This window comes from Rhipicephalus microplus, chromosome 5, assembly GCF_043290135.1.
Source record: "Rhipicephalus microplus isolate Deutch F79 chromosome 5, USDA_Rmic, whole genome shotgun sequence".
NCBI lineage: Eukaryota > Metazoa > Arthropoda > Arachnida > Ixodida > Ixodidae > Rhipicephalus > Rhipicephalus microplus.
This window is the reverse complement of record NC_134704.1, coordinates 36,374,954-36,395,531: the sequence shown is the minus strand read 5'-3', so window position 1 is coordinate 36,395,531 and position 20,578 is coordinate 36,374,954.

The following is a 20,578-nucleotide window of genomic DNA, read 5'->3' as shown; positions in this document are numbered from 1 at the left end:
TCGCGGCACTCCAGGGGGAGGGGTGCACCCCGACCAAATCGGGATTCGTATTTCGCCACGGATCCGATGTCTCCCATTCTCCCCGTCTCTGCCGGTTTCTCATTTGGTTCTTTAGATGATCAGTTTTTGCTCTTACGTCGTCCTGTTCAGCTCCTTTCCCTGTCCCTCTGTTCTTTTGTCCCTTCTCTCTCTCTTTTTCTTTCTCTCTCTGGATGTTTTGAGTAGGACCACGTCATGCCTTCTTTCTCCCTTTTCCTATCAGCATTAATGTGTTTTTGTTTACTGTTCGTATCTCACTGTGCGGTTCTCCTGCAAAGTACTCAGTGGTGCTTAGCCGTATCTGCTGCCAAATGTGGTGTCACCACTGTCCTACACAAGGATGTCTGAAAAGAAAAAAAAAAGACCTGGCGACTGAGACAAAGGTATGAAGACGAATCACAACATCACAATCGCCGACTCTGACTTTGGTATCTTGCACACTGGCCCGCAATGTCTTCGTGGTTTCTTGCTTGAGCTTTTGGCACTGGCCACCGTTATATAACTTGCGTAAAAAATGTCACGCCGCTGTATGCTGTAGGACGCGGGTTCGATTCTCAAACACGACAGCCACAAATTGATGGAAAGCGAATTACAACAAAATCGGTGTGCCAGAGTTTAGGCGCACGTTTAGGATACCTGCAGGTACACGCGAAATGAACCGTGAGTCTGCCTCATCGTAGTTCTGGCTCGCAAAACCCCAGAAACGAGATAAAACTTTTCGCACTGGTTCAATCTTCGCTTGTGATGAGTTAGCCCGCCGTGTCGACACGCCATAATTCTGGTAGTTTATTTCGTCAGGCACTAGGTTGGGCCACTGGCGATTCGAGCCTTTCTTGGTGTTCCCCAGTTGTCGTGCGGATATTGTGTGCAAAATCTTAGAGTACGGGTTGGTTCTTGAGATGTGGCTTTGTGTTTTTTTTTCTTCATGTTGTTTGTCGCACTTTCAACTGAATTAAGAAAACAGCCACATCTGAGCCACATCTGAGGTCTAGAATTATGTGTCTACCATAAATGTTGGACTATTCCTCACATCCGTGTAGTTTCGCAAAGACGTGGCAGGTCACAGGGAAGTTGCCATTATCCTTCTCTCTCTCTCTGTTTCGCAAGTTTTTCTTATTTCTTTATTTACCAATAAACAGCGCGTTGTGTGGACGAGAAACATAATTTAACGAAGACAAAGAAAAACTACTAAACGCATGTCACACTTGCACATCAACAGAAGTGGTGGAGCCCTGTTTTTAGGGCGAGTTGCGACTGGGTGGCCGCCTATGCACTTCCCACTCGCGGAAGTTAACGGCCATTACAGCGGGTTTTTTAATGTACAGTCCTTTATTCTACGCAGGCCGCAAAAAGTCTGCTCTGTGTCAGCAAAGATGCACACTTGAATCTGTAACTGCACGCTTCCGTGTGCGAATGTGTGCCCACTTGTGCGCTTACGTTTATGCCTGAGTGTGCTTGCGTACGCGTGCATACAAACATCGTTGGAGGGAGAGACGCTTTGTGAATCGAAGACGATCAGTGCATGTTTAACCCTGTTCGCATTTTCTGTTTGCGCTAGTGCTCTTATTCTCTCGCGCATCGCACGCCTCGCTTCTTCCATGAGCCACCCAAGTTGAACTATGCGATACACTTCGGTTCGTTGTGTTAGCGTTGTCGTTCGTGTTCTAAGTGCCTTCCTGGCTTTGTTTCGTTTTTTTTAAAGACGATAGTCTTTCTAGGGGACCCTCGACGGGAAAATTTTGGTCTGTCTGTCTGTCTGTCTGTCTGTCTGTCTATCTATCTATCTATCTATCTATCTATCTATCTATCTATCTATCTATCTATCTATCTATCTATCTATCTATCTATCTATCTATCTATCTATCTATCTATCTATCTATCTATCTATCTATCTATCTATCTATCTATCTATCTATCTATCTATCTATCTATCTATCTATCTATCTATCTATCTATCTATCTATCTATCTATCTATCTATCTATCTATCTATCTATCTATCTATCTATCTATCTATCTATCTATCTATCTGTCTGTCTGTCTGTCTGTCTGTCTGTCTGTCTGTCTGTCTGTCTGTCTATCTATCTATCTATCTATCTATCTATCTATCTATCTATCTATCTATCTATCTATCTATCTATCTATCTATCTATCTATCTATCTATCTATCTATCTATCTATCTATCTATCTATCTATCTATCTATCTATCTATCTGTCTGTCTGTCTGTCTGTCTGTCTGTCTGTCTGTCTGTCTGTCTGTCTGTCTGTCTGTCTGTCTGTCTGTCTGTCTGTCTGTCTGTCGGTACATTTGTCTGTTTGTCCGCCCTAATACCTCCAAGGGCACCAAACGGCCAACCCCATTCGCAGCACCCACCAATATTGCTTAAGGTTCAGCGTTCATAAAAAATTAAAAAGCAATTGTTGCACACATCTGAGGTGCCATAACAACACTTCGAAGTTTTGTATGTCTGCCTTTATACTAGAAGAGGCACACACAAGTAACTCAACGGTATAGCGTTTATCGCGTTGCGCTTATAGCCCAACGCGATACTCAAAAAGGTGTTTCCAGCGCGTTGCTACTACGTCACGGTGCACGGTGGCACCTGCCCGTCGTTTTGCGTTCTACACCTTATCACCTCCGAGACTGGCGCGCATCATTCTCCGCGGGTTGCACGCATTCGTTTTCAAGATAACTGTCAGATGGCGCTTGTGTCTAACGTGCCTTTATACCCGTGCCACACGGGCATAGAAAATGACATTTGGTAGCGAAGGCATTCGGTTCCCGAATGACATTTTTTTTTTCGGCGGCGCTGCTACACGTCCAAGGCGAATGACATTTGACTTGATGATGTCGATCGCAGCACCTTCCTCCTCAGCATTGGGTGAGTAGCGATAAAAAAAATAAAAAAGCGTTTTTAAGCTTTATACACATCTGATAATAATTAAAAGTACAAATAAGCACATTACACTGCCGTTAGATTTCGTTCATTACATTGTTTCATGATGTTGCAACCGACCGTGTAGCCTTAACTTAAGTCAAAGCTAGTCAGATCCGCAGCGTAAAAATAAAATGGCGCCTGGCGAATTTATTTTACAGCGCCTACCAACTGAACAGAAGCTTTAAGGCATTTGTTTAAGTGATTAGTGTAAATAAAATACGCGAAAAGTTTCCTTTCAGTCGAATGAAATGTCGTTTTATACAATTACTTCATCAGCTGTGCCGTCTAGAGTACGCATTTCTCAGTCGAGTGAGTTCCGGCGATGGCATGCAGGTGACGAATGACATTTGGGCGAATGCCATTTCGTTCATCGGTGTGGCACCGCTCGAATGACCTTCAATCTGGAGGCATTAGAAGGTGAATGCCATTTTCTCTGCCCGTGTCGTACGTGTATTACAGTGATTTGCCAGTGATTTTTTGCCAGTGACTCTAACGTGCCTCGACGCGCTGGTTCGCCTGGCGCTACACGCTCGAGGCACTCTAACGCAGTGCCTCCAGAATACCCTTCGCCGATTTTCTCGCGCAGAACATTCAATGAACGTTTTGATCACTCTCTCCAGACGCAAGACTATCGTTTTTCGACTACATTTGCGGTGTAACATGAATCTTTGGAACCAATTTTTTGCTTGCAGCTTGCAGCAGTAAGGCGTTTCGTGAGTTATGCCCACTGCCCCAGCATCTGCTCGGGCTCATTGTTGTTGTTAACACTGCTCTCGATGTTATTACGAACGTGCTTCCGGTGGCGTCCGCTTGGGGGAAGTGATGGCGGGACTGCAGAGCTAGGAAAAATGAAAAGTAGGCGATGCGTTTTTTTTTATTTCTTCTAATTGTGCCTCTTTCTATATTTTTCCTATCTCTCCCATTGCCCATAGAATTTGCGGCCGTGCTTTTTCATTCTTACGTATGTTTCGTAATGGTGTTACACTACCGGCCTACATTAGGCTTTGTCCCGTCCCTATACTTAACTTGGTCTTCCGTGTCTAAATATAGCCCGACACCGGACACCAAGTAAAATTAGAATGAGCAACGTACCTTTAGAATTTTCCACATAGGGGTACACTTGTAAAGAATGAGAAAACATCAATATACGATGTATTATAGCTCGTTCCTAATTAATACGATTGACGAAAAGTAGCAAACTAGTTTATACGTTTGCTCAATACGAGCTGAACACTAAAGCCATTTTTCATTCACTCTCAGTCGATTGGTATTGATTCCTTCCGAAGGCTTTCCATATTCAAGGTGGTTTTGTTCTGCCTCGTGGATCGGAGAAATTCGAAGCTTGCTGTATACTTACCTCACATTGTTTTGCATTGCCTCCGTGATTGGCATAACCTTGACCGAGTGACGACGTCATTCGATGAAGTCATGGAGTGACGTCATGACGAGAGAAGGAAAATCAGAAAGAGGGTGAAGGGGAGAAAAAGAGAGAATCAATGAAAAGGAGAGAAGGAAGACGAAGTGAGAAACACAGAAAGCGTCTCCCCGGTGTTTGTTAGCACGTATAGCGAGCTGTATACCTGCCGCAGCCTGTATCACTACCCATAACATATTTGATGCGTTCCTAGTACCATTTAATCTAATGTCACCAAACGGAAAGCTTGAAGCACGCGTTTTCTAAGTGTCGTGATTGAGAAATCAGAAACTAAAACAGAGGACAAGCTCGTATAATCAACACCGCGGTAGCACGTTTCTGTCTGCTTTGCTGGTTAACCATATCTGTACGGTGCATTTGAGCTGTGATTTTTTTTTTTCATTTCCATTTACTTGTTTCTTTTCATTCTTTTCACCATTTTTTTTACTTTTTTTTCCTTTTTTGTAGTTTACGAAACGTTGTTTAGCGAAGCACCTATAACGCGTCAATGTACGATAACGTCTTGGTTCTTGAGAATCGAGAACCTGGGGCAATAACACGCACGTGCCGGCAAAGTTCTGGTTATATATAGTGAACGCCTTTGTTAACGTGAAACGTGGACTGTGTGCATATATATGCCCTCGGGCATCACTGAGAGAAAAAAAAAAAAAGCTCGGTACACCATCTTATTGAAAGCGCGGAGAATAATAACAACGACTAAAAGAATGCTCGTAAGGACACGATTGAAATTGAACAAGAGTTCTTTGTTCGTAGCACGTACGGCATGTTTCGTAACCTATAGAGTCGAGCGCTGTGTGCGTGGTTTCGGTAGAGGCTTTACCTTAACTCGACTCGGCAGTTTCGCGCAAAATTGCAAAATTTATTGCGTTTTTTTTTTTCGCTGAAAAGCGGAAAGACTATATGAATGTGGGGATGTTCTAGTTGAAGTTACCATCTAAAATAATGTTGAAATAATGTACGTAATTGGTGAAATAGTTGAGTGTAGTCATCGTCAATCCAGCCCCCTTCACTATGTATCTACGACGAGGTGCTCCGAGACTTCGAAGTTCGCTCCCGGTATTACGACTTTTTCCTTTTCTATTTTTTTATTTTGCCCGCAACAACTTCGGCGCTTGGCATCAAATTTGAAAAAAGTTTGGTGAGAGTACAACCGCCACTGTCAAGCCACTTGTGAACGAGGTGTGGGATGACGTGTAGGCTACTTTTATCAGGAGGCCATGGACCGAAGAGAACAGGCTGCGGCGGCCTGTCTGCCAGGAGCGTTACCTAGTTCTTCGCTGGCTCGCGCCTCGAGCTCAGGCCACGAGCTGCGCGAAAATCACGGCGAGGTCGCGGGAAAATGATGATGACGATGATGACGATGCTGATGATGGGAGATTATGGTGACGCTACATACTCATTCAGCAACTGTAAACTTGCGTCCCGCCGTGCAGTTTGATTTTCCGGCATTAAGAGACAGACAGACACAGAGCGTTAATTAGGTCCCGTATACCTCAAGGAGGTAGAGCAGTGCGCCGCTCCCGAAAGGCAGTAACAGCTCCGTGCTTATTTCTTCATTTTCCCCCTCAAGAACCTCTAGCTGGGCCGCTACCACGTCGGAATGGGTAGGCCGAGCCCGATCGCCGAGTCGCAGGGCCTCTTGATCTAAAAGTTTTGAGCACCTTAGCGCAGAGCTCCATTCTCCTTCGGTCATGTGCTGAAAACTCTGTAATGAGGGGCACTGCCAGAGCATGTGGTCTAACGTAGTTGTGGTGCCACAATCTGGGCATGTTGGTTCAATGCCTTCAATGAACTGGCTGTGGGATACAACCTGGTTTGAAAGATTCGGAGGGGAGATGCCTGGGCCCTACAGAGTTTCACATGAGGAAGGGAGAAGACTCTTCTGTCCAGCTGGTAATAATACTAAAAAAAAAAAACTCCAGTGCTGACAGTGATAGGATTCTATAGCACCCCTCAGTTAGGTGCAGACTTTGATGCTCTTGGCTTGATGGGCGAGGATGAAACACCTGACTATTTTTTGTTTGTTTATGCTGCACTAGAAGGCCTCGTGCTCAGCCTCGTGCTCAGTGTCATCAGCGGTCAGTGCTCATGAACTATACAGATGCGGAAGGATCATTCAGGCGCTAACATTGCGTGCCACGTATGTCGTTTTGATATAAGGAATGTACAAGCTGGTGTTCATGCGGTGCTGCAACGGCTTATTTAGGTTTCCAATCAATGCAAGCACGTTTGGTGGCAGAAAGTGTTCAATAACGTGTACCTGATGCCTGTTAATTGTGTCCGCGGTACACTGCAGATTTTTCTGTCTGCATTTGTGGAAGCTTGAAAATTTCATAGCATACTTTTTGTTAGGGGATTTCTCTCTCTCTCTCTCACACACACACACACACACATACACACAGACGCACACACACACTCGCGTATACTGTATATCGCGTGTTGGTTCTTGTCGGCCCACACGGTTTGCAGCGCGTGGTTTATGAGGTTTCCTGCACGCGCCCATAATTGCATACTATAAACGGTGCATTAATGTTGCGTAAACAAGCAAGCGCATGTTACAGAGAAAGAGAGGGACAGATAAGACTATTGCAGCAGCTGCGCTTGTTCCGGCGGCTGCATGTAACCCCGCGCTTATTACACTTCAAACTGTGTTTCCCCACGCCCTTCATCCAAGGCACCGTCCTGCAAATTGATTTTTTCATTATTATTTTTATCCTTCGCGCGATGTAAGCTTCGGCTGCGCGGTCGAACCATGGATTCGGGGTGGTGGTGGGTGATTTCGGATGGGGTGGAAACCGAACGCCTAATTGAAAACCGTTGCGACACCGTGGTTCGTTCAACTTGCCGCGCCGGTGTCACGTTACCTTTTTATCCAGCGGCGATGCGCAGTTTCGCCGCGAGAGGACGAGGGGGAGGAGAGTGGTTTAGGAAACATCTTGGCACGAAATTGCCTGGCTAAGAGTGGTTGCCGCAGACGCAGTTCTTCTTATAGACATACAATAAACGAGAGAGAAAAAAGATGCGCACGTGTGCGATCGAGTGCATGTCTTCGTGCAAGGTAATTGTGGGTTTGGCAAGGGTGTTGGGAAAGGCAAGGGCGTAAATAAGATAGAATTATCTTTACAAAAGAAGCCGGGAAGGGTACGAGAGCCTGTTTTCTCGAACGTCGGTTTCCAATCCGGAAATTGGCCCCGCGGCAACGACGTTGATTTCTCCGACACCAAAACATAAGCACGTATAGGCTTGCACGCACGCACACACGCACGCATGCATTCAATCACATGCAGACGAGTGGGCACGCACGCACGTATACATACAATCATACACGCGCAGACAAGCAGGTATACATACACGCGCGCACGTACAAGCGCGGACATTGTTGGAACTTGTAATCGCGGGTCCGCTAATAGTCGTGGCGTGATCGAATTCTATCGTTCATTATCAAAGTACGGACCTGGACAGCGCTGCGCGAGAAAACAGCCGCCTGGAAAAGGCACCGATTCGAGAGCAAGTAGATGCTCTTATGCGCAGCCTTGTTTTTGGTTTCCAAGTTGGAGCTGGTCGAGCTGATTGCACTCTTTTTTCGAACTTCCGTCTAAATTCCGCACTGTGATTGTAGAAGTAAGCAGTGAAGAATTGATTATATTATTTATAATTTGTATGCGTGCCTCAATCAGAAGGTCACTTGATTAGCAACAGGGGTTCAGTGTCTTTTGTCGCTTTACTAACGGTATCGCAAGACCGTCGCTGAGCAGCCTCTAGGTAGATTCAGTGACATTCATCCCGTGTCAATTATGAGGAGTGGTGTACTAAACGGGCGCACTGAATTGGTGTACTAAAGCAGGGCTAGATTGAATGTGCCAAAATGTAGAAAAACTGGCCTTGCGTGCCCCCATGGCCGAAAGAAAAGATAGCACAAGAAAACTGCAACTTCGCCTCCGCGGCGGTGTGGTGGCTAAGGTATCGGCTGCTGACACGCAGGTCGTGGGATCGTATCCCGGTGGCGGGATACGATCCCACGACCTGCGTGTCAGCATTTTCCATGGAGGCGAAAATGCTGTAGGCTCGTGTGCTCAGATTTGGGTGCACGTTAAAGAACCCCAGGTGGTCGAAATTTCCGTAGCCCTCCACTACGGCGTCTCTCATAATCATATGGTGGTTTTGGGACGTTAAACCTCAGATATCAATCAAGAAAACTGCAACTACGAAGGAAACAAAATTCGGCAGGTGATGTGAGGGATGATCTTGTGAAGACATACACCTTCGTACATACAAGGCTCGATGACGGCCGCGAAGCAAGACCCGTTTTGCACAGATTTGAGGAGTGCTGCGTGACTTCTCGTTCAACGTTTTTCTTTTTAGTTTATGATAGAAAGTGTCATGATGGGCCAGAATAGAACGCTTTCAGTTATCAGACTTGTAAGGGCGTTCCACTCTGATCCTAATCTATGACGTCACTCGCTCGTGGAAATGGCAGGCTTTGTAAACGGTGATAATTTCTTGGTTGTTGTGTAAGGGACAGGAAATGTGATATCTGTGTGCCATACATAGAGGGCAGATGGAGGACCATTTCATTCTGTATCATGTTTTATGTATAGTAATATCAATAGGAAAATAATTTAACATTTATGGTGTCTTATACTCCATACCATATATACTCCTCAACGGTGTCGTCCACTGAGTTCTAAGTCTTAACTTATCTGTGTTGCTTTGCTACTTCCACATTGTTGACACATATGTTTTCAATGGCCTGTGCGGCATGACTGCTTCAATAACATAAGTGAAGGGAAAACAAGCCGTCATCCCGGAGAGTCAGCCTCCACTGGAGAAACAAGCTCAATTCGGTCAGAACTTTGCCCACGATTACTGAGACAGTTTCTCTTTGCAGTAGTCCTCGTAGGATGCCTTCCATTGCTTACACTTAAACAGTAAGGAATTGTTGAAAGTTTTTCTAATTACGAGGACCTTGTCTTGGAAGTGCCATCAATTCTCAATTACGAGTATACCTTGTGCTAAAGTGACTGGTTGGATGCTGTTGGAATCGCTATCAATATTTGAAACCTGTAATGCCCCGTGCTACCTTTTCTAGACGAACAATAAAACTTTAAACGCTAATTGTTGGGTGTCATTACACGGATAAAGCAGTAAATCATGCCAGCAACACGTCGCTGTTCACCTATATCGTTTCTCATAGGTTGGTTTGGAACGCCCCGAAGTCACTACACCCGACCAATCAAAAGAGGCTGATTGCGATAGCTGCTATGTTATCAGTGATGAATCAGCATTATCTAATATCTCGCTTTACCCATAATTGCCGCACTGATTTCAAAGTTTGTTATTTTAGGTAAAATGTGTCCTTAAAGTTTCACATGCATGATTAGCAATGCCAAGTTTGACATCAATTAGCTAGTCGTAACCGATGACTCTGGTATCAGGAACAAAATAAATCTTTTTAAAATTAGTTGCTTATTTGATGTTGGTGCCATTTTCAGTTTTTATTTGAATAGATGGTCTCACACTTTCTATTTGCACCGTCGTGTCTTCACTCAAACATTGTTAGGTTGTGCAACGAGATATTATTATCCAGTCCATGGTGTTGCGGTAAAGTACGAAATAATTTAGGTTAGATTCATTTGCTTCACTGAGACTCAGCAAGCGCCGAAAGAAGCGAGAGTTCTCATTTGAGCTTCCCTAGCAGACGACGCGGCGCGCTTTCCTAGCATCGCCGTCGTTTTCCACCAATCAGCGCGCGGCTCTTCCGTCGGTGCGGTCTTGCTGCTCCGGCCACCGGGCGCACTCCCTTCCCCTGGACGTTTGCAACGCCTCGGTCGGCTTCATCGGCGGCGCGGGTTTGGAAGTGTGACGCGTTGGTCTGCGTGAAATCGGCGCTGCTAGTTTGGTTTGCTCGTGGTGCTTCCTGTGCGTGAGACTGCTTGACTACTGATTTTTTGTGTGTGTGGTGCGTGATCTACCGGATTGCCCGAAAAGCCCGGAGCGATCGCCGCTCCGTCTTTTCAACAAGTCAGCTAGGCCTAATTTGCTCGCTCTCCGAGGCTCCGGCAAGAAAGTATCGCAGTGTGAAGGTGAGTCTTTTATGCTTTCGCTCCCGAGAGTTTATCACGAGTCGCTTGCGACGTCATAGCAGTCACCAGAGCAGCCACGAGCGAAAGAGAGAACAGCGAAAAGCCGGCACCGATGTGTCGCTTTCGCCGTTTCGATGCTAGCCGGAGAGTCGGTCGTGTTGTAGCATGTTCGCCTGTCATTTCGCCGCTGGCTTGTCCACGCGCGCCGTGGTTCGTCTAGCGTTGCGAAAGCGATGCTCTGACTTTGCGAGGTTTGCATAAGTCTCATCGAACCGCGTTGGGTAGAGATCTCTCAGCTAAATTCGCACGTCGGTTGTGATTCCGGTCTCGCGCCTTTTGATTCAAACGAGAGCGTCGGTCGTGTCTCTCGGTTCCTGCTGCATTTTCCTGGAAAGCGAGGCGCGTATTGAGCAAGAAGGATGGGTTACCGAGGCGTGATGTGTATCAGTGCGTTGTATTAGGCGGGGTAACGAAGCGTCGCCTCGCAACGGTGGTGACTTGCCTTACGTTTTTAGCGCAGGCAGTTTCGCTCGCGATTGTCGACTTCGTACACCTCACTTTCACTTGTCGTCGGTGTTTTATTGTTTCTGTATTTCTTTTTTTTTGCCTATTGTGTGTTGTGCGGCGAGGTACAGTATGGTTCGTCGTGTTCAGATTTTTTTACGCCAGCTTTACGCTAGCTCAGACGCATATCGGCTTTTTGGCAGTATTTGGTCGTCTCTAATTGAAATAAAAGTGCATTTAACCATCACCAACGTTAGGACCAACTAGTCAATGCCGTTTGTTGTGTCACGTGCCCATATTTTAAGGTACTAACGCGTTGATATGTGACAGCTGCATGTTGACTTGTGATGTCCTAGTAATTATTATTCGAACGTTTCTGTAGTAGGGTGCGGTAAGCGCTTTAGTGCGATCGCGTGTTTGTAGCGATATGTTTCGTATTGCGCAATGAGCACTTTGCGCACGATCTTTGTAGGTGGTTATGAGTTGTATAAGCACGCTCGCACGTACAGTATGATGCAGTGGTCTCCTAGCCGGCTCGATGGGTCCATTTACGTAGAGCCCAACGCCCTGGGAGGCGTGGTCCATTGATCCGCCGTTCCCTCTCGCTCCCCGAGGTGGCGCCACCGCCTTAGGGAGCTCGTCTATTTCGGTGGTTTCCAAGGCGGTGTCGGTTCGAAATGAATATGGGCTTGCTAATGGCAATTTTCTCAAACCTAATCGAATAGGACAGGAATCGAATTGATTATTGAATACTTTTTAAAGTATTTATTGAATGTCGAAGAGCTGGTTCGCATCCCGGCTGCGGCGGCTGCATTTCCGATGGAGGCGGAAATGTTGTAGGCCCGTGTGCTCAGATTTGGGTGCACGTTAAAGGACCCCAGGTGGTCAAAATTTCCGGAGCCCTCCACTACGGCGTTTCTCATAATCATATAGTGGTGTTGGGACGTTAAACCCCACATATCAATCAATGTCGAAGAGCTGCTCTCGCAATTAAGGTAAAAGGATGGCCGTATCTCTCTGTTCGCAATCTTAGCATTGAAACGACCGATGAAGCATCAAGAACTGATTAAGGGATTCTTCGCATGCTCAGTACATTTCAGAAGGTGTGACTGAACGTTGTGTGAATGCTGAAGTCTGGCTCCTTGAGTTAAGTAGCACAGCTGCACCACTTCGCGTTTTATTGGGTGCAGTTAGACGTTTCGAGATTTCAAAATGACTAGCTTCTAAATTACTGAACTATTGGAAATTACTATAAGATATTGGAGACTATTGCAAGCCTACTAAAATTTTCGGTTATAGGGGGTTAGATATGATGTTCGGAAATTTCGGATATTGGCGCACGCAGCTCCAATAACCTACTCCGGCCCCTGAGAAAAGGGGGTTGTACTTCCATGATTTGTCTTCCATTCTTCTCTTGCCTAATACTAAGGCCTGACCGCGCTGCCCCGTTTGTTTTTGAAGTTTATATTAACGCAGACCTTGCCTTTTTCGCATGACTTTTCCCGCCGTTATTAAGCGAATAAAGTTTCATTTACTGTCGATTTATGTTACAAATATAGCGCGAAAATTAACATCTACACACGCGAAAAAAACACGACATTCAAGGAGGAATGCTGTTGATGTTGAGTGATTTATGTCGTGTTTTATACGCGATTCCACCCTTCGTGTAAGATTTTGTGACCCCCTCTCTCTCCTTTCTTTCTTTTTTTTTTGTGAGTTCTAAGTTTGTGTGCTTAGTGGCGAGGGGTTTCCGGCGCCTCCCTGAAGGTTCCAGTGTTCCCTATTCATCGTTTCAATATAACAGGAAAGAAAAAAAATGAAGAAAAAGTTGCGAACAGTGACGGAGTATTCGACGCTGTTAACGAGATATTGTTGCTAGGCGGATAATTACGAAGTATTCCAATTATCCGGCAATGACACGTTCGAGATAATGACGTAAAATAAAGGTAATTGCCGAATGACCAGTCTTCTTGATGATGTGGTTACTGATTGAGTTTGCGCGCTGTTGTGCAGGGTACTTCTCTGTAGGTGGTCCCCTCTCTGAAATGATTAGAACTTTTTCGAATGGTGTCGCGAGTACATTGGAGAGAGAAAGAAATGAGATGGAAAGCGAGGTTATCCAGAAGATAGCCTTCTGCAAGGCAATGTAGGATGGAAGAAGAAAAAGGAGCATGAGAGGCAAAATCTGCTTGTTTTCAAGTTTTGAAACTATCGATGTGGATGTGTACATACGCCAGGCAATCATTTCCGGAAAAAGTTTGCTGTTTATTGCTAATTAATTAATTAAGTTAGTTATTTCTAGTGCGCATGTGTAGACATATGTCAGTTACAAGGATTGAGGAGGAGGATGTTCCCTGACCTTTTCTCTGGCAGCGAACCTTAGGTATAGTACTAATTATCGGCCGCAATATATTCCCGACATGCACACTGCTGTAATTTGCCACGTATAAATTACGACTGTTAATTAAAATCGCCAAGTTCAAATGAAATTAAAAAAATACTTTTACGGATTTTTCGCTTGTGGCACTCCGCATTCGGTTCACTCTAAACTTTTAAGGAAACTGCCATCCGCACGCTCTAGAAAAGCAAGAAAGAAAGAGAGAGAGAGTGAAAGAAAGAAAGAGAAAGTAGGTGTAAGAAGGTGTATGTTTCATTAAAATTTCGCGCTGAAAACTTCTAAATGGTGGGTTAGTGGGATTCACGGATTTAAAATGATTGTCCCAGGTGTTGTTAATAATGATATTAGTGTTTGGGGTTTTACGTCCCAAAACCACTATATGATTCGGAGAGATGCCGCTGTGGAGGGCTCCGGAAATTTTGACCACCTGGGGTTCTTTACCGCGCACTCAAATCTGAGCACACGGGCCTACAGCATTTTCGCCTCCATCAAAAATGCAGCCGCTGCATCCGGGATTCGATCCCACGACCTGCGGGTCTGCAGCCGAGTATACTTTAGCCACTTAGACTACCGCGGCGGGGCAATGTTCTTGTTCTCGTCTGCATCGCGCTTAAATGTATGTATGTGGCATGCTTTCATGGACATTCTAAGTGAGTTAATTGGTGCTTGGACATCAATACAATCTTAAGTAGCGCAGCGAAACAGTGCAAGAAAAAGTGAACTGGGAACACAGGTGCAAACCTGCAACTGTAGGCGGATCCGTGAGTTTGCTTACTAACGAGCTGCGCATGCAGGCGCACCGTGACAATGACGAATATTATCATTCAAACATGAATCAATGAAACGAAGCGCATTCGAAGTTTTATTTCGGCATAATGTAGCGTAATCTAACGCCCGTATTCACAAACGCTCATCGACTCGACTTCCACCCTTCACTTGACAGAGTTGAACGCTGCGCCACTGCTCGGCTGAAAATCACGCTCTGCGACTCGAGAATTGCAGCAGATTATCGCAGATATGCAGTGACTTGCCGTGCCTAAAGAGGGCGCTCCCATCGGATTTCTCGAGTGAAGGTGAAGCGTTGAGTGAAGGGACGTTCTAGAATACGGGCGTAAGTGTCGCTGCGCACTCCTCACTTGCTCTCTTCGCCAACGCCTGTGTTCGTCTTTTTTTTTTTATTGTGCCGTTTTCTTGCGCAGACGTATGGCGTTATTTATGTTTGCAAAAGTATTTATGACCAACTGCTCAAAACCAAAACCTTGGTAACCCGGTATTCCGCTTCGTCGTTTCGGCTACACTATGCCCGCGAAGTTTATACTGCTCTGCAGGGTGGGCAACTAATTCACGTGTTTTTCGCGCCACGACTAGTTCTGCCAAGCTCCTTTCTCGGGGAAGGCACGAGCCTGGGCTCACTCTCACGCCCGGATCTCCTACTTTCTCTCTTCCGTAGAGTTTCCTAAAGTTAACTATGTAGGGGCACTCTGGCTCGTTCAGCCACCCTGGGAATGATGGGTATTTTCATAGTGCAAAAATTTGCCTATCTAAAGTCTTCTTGCTTGCAGGCCTTGGACGCACTGATGGGTTCGTTTATTGTTGTATTTTGGTTTTGTTTCGAATCAAAGAATGGACCTTTGCGAACCTTTGCGTCAACAGATTTGAATTTGGAGAGCCTAAAAAGGTCGAGGTGGTGCAGTGTAACTGCTGAACCTTTGCTGAACTTGGTCTCGCGACTAAGCGTGTTCACGCCCCAAGAAGCCACACGAAGCCAGAAGGACCAAGACTATATATATATATATATATATATATATATATATATATATATATATATATATATATATATATATATATATATATATATATATATATATATATATATATATATATATATATATATATAGGCGAATTTGTCTACTATCCACCGTTCCTATTTTATCTCTAATATAAGTTACTGTCCGTTTCATCGCCGATACCCCGCATTGGGTTTGTGCCAGGTTTCTCACACAGTGGCCAGGACTCTAAGGAACAACCAACCAACCAACCATTCCTTTGCTGGCTGAAGCGCCGTGCGTTGCAGCTCCCATATAGACACTAGCGCCTGATTTCCCTCCCCCTAGTGAGTATCGTAGGAAACATGGTCTCTTTGTCGAAATTCATCGTGAATAATTTCGGGTCTTGAAGCTCGCTCCGGACGAGACGAGATACACGTCGTCTTCTGGATAAACGTGTGGGCGCTGTTAGGTAGCCCGGGGTAACCGGGCTACCTAACACTACCCGGTGCTGCCTGCCTCACGCGTATGTTAGCGCCCTTTGCTTGGAGGGATGCTCGCGCGCGCACCTTGGCCTCGCCGGCTGTGCAGCATGGTACTACAGTAGCGCGCCCCGTCGTAGTGGCGCGGTACTTGGTTTGGCAGAGTAGGTTCGCGACGTTAGCGCGCTAATGGTTATGGCGTTGCAGCCCTAATTATTTACCGTTAACGAGCAGCAACCGAAATAAGGGCGTGCGGAGGGTCTGGCTCGACAATGCTTCTTCGCTTCGGCCCTCGCGTATTCTCGTCTGGCTGGTCAACGCGCGGGGCGTCGTCTGTGTATACGAGTGACAGGCTAAAGCATGGGGGGGCGTTAAAAGAATGACGCGAGTTGCGGGATCACGTGCCTAAGCGCTCTGCTGCAACATTTGCTTTATGTTTTCACTATAGAACTTTCCTGCTCAGCGGGGTTTATTTTGTGACAAAGAAACTTGCATATCGTGTTCGCGCGGCACCAAGGGGGGGGGGGGGCGGTTGCCTGTCCGTATATGCGGAGGCCTCTGCCTGCACATGGGTTTAATGAGCATTGCCTACCCGTTGGTCGCTTCTATGCAAAGCACGTCGAACCTCTTCCTTTCTATCCCAACCCCCGTATTCGACCTCTTCTGTCCTAACTTGTTGACTGACGCCAATTACCATTAGTACGAATGCTAGTGCCAGAAAGATCGTTCAGTAACATTAAAGTTACATGCAGTTTCATCAAAGAGAGCAAATGTGTTAAGTAAGGTTTCCTGAATCGACGACACCCATTTCTTAACTGGTCGGGGATGGAGCAGATGTAGGTCTACTTCTGAACAAGCAAGGGCGCCGCGGCAGCATTTAAGGCGGTAGTTCAATGCAGTTTGTGGTGACACGCAGCAACTTCGCTAAAACGAGCGCGTGAGCTCTAGTTAATGTGGCGCACACTGCTGTCAAGGAGCATCATGTGAAACAGATGCCGGGGCAAAGTCGGTTGAGAAAAGTGAATGAAAATATTTGATTATCGTGACGTTATTCGTGATAACCTCGTCGGGTCGGTGTTCCCGATTAGACAGCCATGAATCTCGCTTGAGACTTACCGGACAGCAGTGGGGACCTTTGGGCTTGCCGGGGTGAGATAGGAGTATTCGCGAAAGAGGCACTGTGTTTGCTTTTCTGCGTCCGCGTGTCTTTTGCGCTACGTGCAAAGATTGCTAGAAAAGTCACTCGACCAGCAAGCAGTGGCAGTGACCATGCAGCGCGATCTGCACTATGTAGCGCTCTTAAGAGATCGATTTAATCGAGAAGCCAAATATCTTCCGACCACGCATGATGAGTCCATGAATTGAGGGTATGGACGAGTGCGTCGGGCTAACTAGGAGCCCGTTTATTGTCTCAGTCGACGGCTTTAAGCTCACATTTCATACCATACGAATCGGATATTATAAGAAAGGAAATCTGTCAATGCTACATGAGGATAAGCAGTTTCTTTTTCTTGCATGTATGTGGTACTGTGAAATTGTTGAACAGGGTATATTGATTGAAATGCAAGGAATTTCGCTAAAACATTGGGGTCGGCTACATTCCTTGTAGCACAGTCTTTCACTACTTCAAGCTTCCTTTCTCCCCTGAGATTCTGTCTGCTCTGGGTGTAACTATGCAGCACGAAGGATTGTTCCGCGCATGCGTAAGTGATAACGCGCGGCACATTAATGTTGCTGATGTCGCTTCGTACATGTTTCCGTCGGGGGTTTGACAGATTCCAATATCCATGACAAGGCCGCCAGTGGGAGAAACCGGGCGCCATATATAATAGCATCATTGAAATTTTGACAAATGTTGTTGTCGGTCTGGGTCTCACACCGAACGGCGCTCGCAGTCCTACACTGCGTTTGTCCCGCTCACCGCATGCTACCGGAAGAAACAAATAGGGCAGAACTGCACCGTCATCAATATGGGTTGTTCGTCGATTCTTTATCGAGTTTATTTGGCCGTGAACGTGCCACAGCCAAGGGCCGCTGTTATGTTGCGCCGATGTCGCGGCCGAAGTGCTTTCTCCCGTAGCTTGTTTGGCTGGACTGTCGAGAGAGTGCGCGGATGAGAATCGGCCCGGTTGGGGCCGGCTGCTTGCTTGTTGGGTGCAGTTAATCGAGAGCGACCTCGTCTAGCCCCCGAGCTATTGCGGCCGCGCCACCTTTCTGGCTTCTCGGTTTTTTCTTCCTCGCCGTTCCCACGGTAGTCGTGGTCCGTCGTCATCTCTCACTTGGCGCCGCCTCTGCGCGGCACGTAAAACCCGCGGGGGTCCTTCGTTTGGTCGTCCATCTGGGGCGCCTTCGAGGAGAGACCCGCCGCTGTGCCAGCGTGTGCACCGCCGAGGGTGCGAAAAGCAATCGGTCGGCCTCCGCGAGCACTGGTTAAGTAGCGCGACGCGTGGGCATGGCTGGCCTCCCTCGCTCGTCGGTCGGCCGACTTTCTTTTCTCTCTTATTCCCAACGCTTCCGGCGCTGTCGCTTCGGAACGGCCTTGCAAGGTCGTACCGAAGCCGGCGCCTACAGCTCCTTAGTCGCTCGGCGATCTTTCTTCATTTTCCTCCCGTCCCGCGTCGTCGTGGCGCAGACAAGGACGGTGCTTGCGTCCGGATCGAACGACGGCGGCGCAGCGAGGCAGTAGGCGAGCGTATGTATTGCCAACTAGCGCTGCACCCAAAGAATGGGTGAGCATCCATCTCTGCCCCGGCCTGAACGGGGCTAATCGACGACTGCGCGCTCTTAGCTTTTTTTTTTTCTTCCTTCGAAGCCATCTCACTCGTCCGCCAGTATTATGGCTTACACGCGAACACGCGCGGCTTTTCCCCGTTCAACGAAATGTGAAGGAAGCAGCTCGCGCTATCAACCTTCGGGGGCGCCACTAGATTTAGTGCGAGAGCCTGGCGATAAGTTGGCGTACTGGCGTCGAAAACCCTCTCTGCGCGTAATTAGGCTAATTGTGCCGTTATTATCAGCGCGACCGGCGGCTGTAGCCGTTTCAGTCTCAGCCGGTTCAACGATGGCCACTTAGCCTGAGATTTCCAGAGAGTTGGGAACAGCCATGACTTCCTTTTCAAATGTAAAGTGTAAGAATCGTGACCGCCATCTTGTATTTTGCGAGTGTGTAGAGACAGCAAGTAAAGCGGGCCTGTACAAAGTGCTCGCGTGAATTAGATGCTTTTAAATGATGTTCTTCACAGCAGAAAAAAAGTAATGCGTCTGGTGATTGTGTCGCGCAATGATGACGTTTGCTGTTCATAAACATAGCTGTTTGTATAACGCTTCACTCTTATGGGCGAAGCCCTTTACGCCGTGGGTCGTATGTCCCGTGTCGTATTCGTCCTAGTCGGCGTAGTAGCCAGTTGCATCGCATTGCATGTGAATAAAAACGGTGTCGCATCATATCCACGAGCTGAATGATGACGAGTGGGGTGAAGTGGACGGACGGATGGACGCACGGAAGCACGGATTGACTGACGGACGCTTCACCCCACTCATACTCCGTAGATGTGCTGTGATTTTTTTTTTTCAACTCTTTGAAACTACGGTTAATAAACTGCAGTTGGTAGTCAGCGTCATGTTGCGTCCGTTTCTTTGCCTTTCGTGTGCCTTTTCGCGCTGTAGTCATTCTGAAGCACTGAAGCTTTACCCAACTCGTTCGATTCTTCAAATATATATATATATATATATATATATATATATATATATATATATATATATATATATATATATATATATATATATATATATATATATAGACAATGGCGACAGTAACGGAAAAGCACGGGCTCTCAGCGCGAGTGGCATCCTTTTTGGGTAGACCCACTAGAAGGCACCTGAGAGTTCGACCAATTTCAGTGTTTGGAAGCTTCTCTACAATATATATATATATATATATATATATATATATATATATATATATATATATATATATATATATATATATATATATATATATATATATATATCAGTATGCGTCTTCAGCGCAATTCTCGCTTGTATACAGGCTGTTCCACACTTGGAGGGAAACTCGTAAATGTGGAACTGCTTGTACATCGCACCCCGAAAGCCTCATGTTCGCATTAGTTTTCGCGGTATACTCACTCTGTATATCTGTGTTCAAGCAGAAGCTGCTTTCCGACTCCACCACACTCCAGCCGACGGCCAGAAACAGAGCAATACTTCTTGTCCCGTTGACTCACAAGCAGAATAGATCGAGAGAGAGAGAAAAGACGAATAGCGTAGAGAGCACGCCACAAGTCGCCCGCGCAGCCGCTGCGCAGCTTTCGGGGGCCAGTCGAGGAGTTGCCCGAAAACAGCAGAAAAGAGAACGGTGGAGGCTGGTTTTTACAGCCAGCGAAGCCCTCCTCTAGCCTGCCATGTCCGGCACTGTCCCGCTGAGCTGACCTAAAACGTGCGACTGCCTGTTGGCTGGGTCATGCGTTGTCTCCTGCCTTGCCGTATATATGGTCGCCGTATCTCTGTCCGTGCTCCCTGGGGAAGTGCTTTTTTTTTTCTCCTCGAGATTGCTGTGATGCAGTAACCAGGTTCCTCCGGGCGCTGCTGCACGGGCAGTGCGACAAGCGACTGTCTGCGGTTAGGTGCCAGGCAGGCAGGCAGGCCTGATGGAGATAGGAAGGAAAGCGGGACCAGGAAGAGAAGCTGGAGTTTCTACTGAGTTTACTGACCAGAGCAACACGCCCGTTTGGAGTGTTGTTGTCGCCTCGGAGGTGACGAAGAGCTTGTTTTTTAGGTCGTTAGTCTCTCTTTGATTTGGAGCAGAGCATGAAACATCGAACTGAGGCGACGGTATAAATAGCACTGCGTCAGATGGCGTTGCTGTTGTTTCAGTGTTCTACATGGGCTTAATGCATTTTGGATGGCACATAT